This window comes from Abrus precatorius, unplaced genomic scaffold (assembly GCF_003935025.1).
Source record: "Abrus precatorius isolate BTA unplaced genomic scaffold, Abrus_2018 Scaffold6, whole genome shotgun sequence".
Classification (NCBI taxonomy): Eukaryota; Viridiplantae; Streptophyta; class Magnoliopsida; order Fabales; family Fabaceae; genus Abrus; species Abrus precatorius.
The window spans coordinates 12,581,130-12,584,233 of NW_020874406.1; positions in this window are offsets into that span (position 1 = coordinate 12,581,130).

The window sequence follows — 3,104 nt, forward strand, 5'->3', positions numbered from 1 at the left end:
CAACAAGTATACTATACGAAATACCCAGTAAGTGGAAGTAGAGTTAATGGCCAATGGTGGGTAGCTTGTAAGGTTAGAGCAAAACTCTTCATGAATGAGTCATTTAAGTCTCTTGGTGAAGTATCTAATGCTTTATCTACTTCTGATTATTACCAAGATGATGAATCTCTAGGAGTACATAATATCACTTTAGACAATGAAGTGATTAGCTTACTTGATGCACATGATCCCATGGAAGAAGTGAATGTAGATGAGCTATCTAATTTGAATCATACTCCATTTACTGATCAGTTTATTGATGACAATGAAGAAACTTACCATAATGAGTTCTTGGATTTAGACGATGAACTACTTGATTCAGACTCAAGTAGTGACTCTTGAACGTTTGATTTTTCTTGCAAATGGTACTTTATATAATTATTTAATTATTTCAAAGTCATCTTTATTATCATTTAGTATTTTACCTTATATAATGCATTGTATAGATATTTATGCTGATTCGAGGTAGAGGCAGTCGACGAGCCCGGGGCAGAGGTCGATCTTCTCAGCCTATTCATGGTATATCTTATTATACATTGAATAATTAATTCTATATTTCTTTCCACTTAAACATATTGGATAATATTTTAAATTCTTTTGTAATAAACATGTTAGGTGATGCTTTCCTACCAGCTGCTACCGTATCAGTTGTTGCCCCACCAACTATCCCATCAGATGTTGCCAGGCCATGTGATTCTAGCCCATGTGATTTTACTACTCCTGTTACTATTTCTCCATCTCCAGAATTGCAGACTCTAAGCACCCACATACCTGACTCAATGACGGGTGGCCCAACTTCAATAGCTTTAACTGAGCCTTGTGTAACTGATAGGAAGAAAGTTATATCTGTGGAGGCTATTTCTAATCCGTAAGAAATAGTAATAGTAATAGTAATATTATAATTTTAATTATGTATCATATTGTTATTTCTTTATATTTCATAACATATAGGAGACGGTTTGTCCCTCACGAGGTGACTCGTAGCATTATGTCCTCTGTGCTAGTGAGGATGCCCAGCCCAGCAGAAAGGTGGAAAGACTATCCCACTAATATAAAAGATGCATTATTTCAAGAGTTTATGGTAATATCTTAATTGAGTTCTTTATATATGCTTTAAAAATGAAAGAGATATTAACTCATTCCTTTATTATTGTAGGAAAGATATCAATTTGCATCAAAATATGATCGCAATATGGCAAGACATGTATGGGAGATGACATGCAATGATCGCTATCCAGACATGTTGAAAAAAGCAAGGGCTAAAGCACTAGTGGTTGCAAACTCTACAAATTTGACTAATGCAAAGGGTCATGGGCCTAAGGGGATGAAAACTGAAGTTTGGGATGGATTAGTTGACATCTGGTTGTCCCCTCAATGGCAAAGAAAGTCAGAAGTTGCTCGGAGGAATAGAGCTTCTATGCCTGACGTAATGTTGAACACAGGAGGATCTATTAGTTTTTGTGAACACAAAAAGATGGTATAACAAATTTGATTCAATAATTTTTTTTTATGTATTCTATCTAATTGAATGTTGATTATAGGAGATAGAGAAAAATCAGCAAGTTTCTTATCGAGATGTGTACCATAAAACACATAAGAACAAGGCTGGAGCATTTGTATCTGAGCACTCTAAGAAATTTGTTGTATGTGGCTTAAACTTAATTTTTTATATTATTTATTGTTTTATACTATTTGATATATATATATATATATATATATATATATATATATATTGTTGTACATTATCATTAGCTGCCCATGTCTTTGGTTTTGTTATTTCTCTTGTATAGATATCTTCATTTGTTGACTTTCGTATATGGGGGAGATTTTACTATTCTGATTGTTAAAGATTTCAGTTTCAGGATTCTTGGCTTTGTTATTCTTTTTCTTGTGCGCTTTGTAATATGGATTGAAGATCTCAAGAAACATATAGTTATCTTCTCTTTTTCAATGAATTGAATATTATTCTCAAGTGGGTGATGTACATCTTTTGTTTGTTTTGAATTTGGTCATGTGTTGTTAGCCGTGGAAGACTTTCTGTCTATTACTTATCAATAATTTCTATTTGGGTTTCATAGTGAGTAATGAATGTGTGACCTTATCACTGAATATAGAGTTGTAATATAATAATTATATTGTTGGATACTTTTGATGTTCCTGTACTGTTATGATCTCTTGGCTGCTTTATTTACATTCTTTCCTTTGCATTAGATTGACACTACATCATCTTGTATTGTTTACTCCTGTAGTATAATCATATAAATTATAAATAAAGTATATTTGTAGAGTTGGTTAATATTTTACTTGTAATATATGCAGGACAACCTTGATAATACAATGTCACAAAAGTATGGTGAAGCATCATCTTATCCAGATGTGTGGTTAGAAGTTGCGGGTCCCACCAAAAAAGGACGGGTTTATAGCTAGGGTCACAGCTTACAGCTGTCAACTGATGGATCATCAACGTCTATAACTCCAGTATGTGCTACTTCCTCTTTTGTGTCTACTCCATCACAAGTAGCCATAGATGCAGCTGTAAATGCAGCAATGATATCTTTTGTTAGTACTCAGTTGGCACCGATGTTGGAGGGAATTTTATCCCGGTACATTAGCCTTCAAGCTCTAAATTTAACTCCAGTACCACCCCCTCGAGGTGAAGAACCATTAGATCAAATTGCTGAGGCAGAAGATGATGACAATGATTTAAGATTAGACTGATTACTATTTTTATGTTTGTATGTCTTGAATTTAAACTTTGTTTTTGTATTAATGATCAGATATTTAATACATTTTTCTTGTATTTACAGTCTTTAGATATTTAATATAGCGGTCTTTAAATTATTTATGTTGTGGTTAGAAGTTAATGTTGAATAATAAATAAGATGTTGGATTGAAATTAGCTACACAATTGCTATGGATTAGCTACAAAATAGTTAGAGACTAAATAGAAACTTTAGCTAGAAATTAGCTATGGAATCGCTACGAACTAAGATAGAAACTTTAGCTACAGATTAGCTACAAATTAGCTATTAAATAGTTAGAAACACTAGCTACAGATTAGCTAC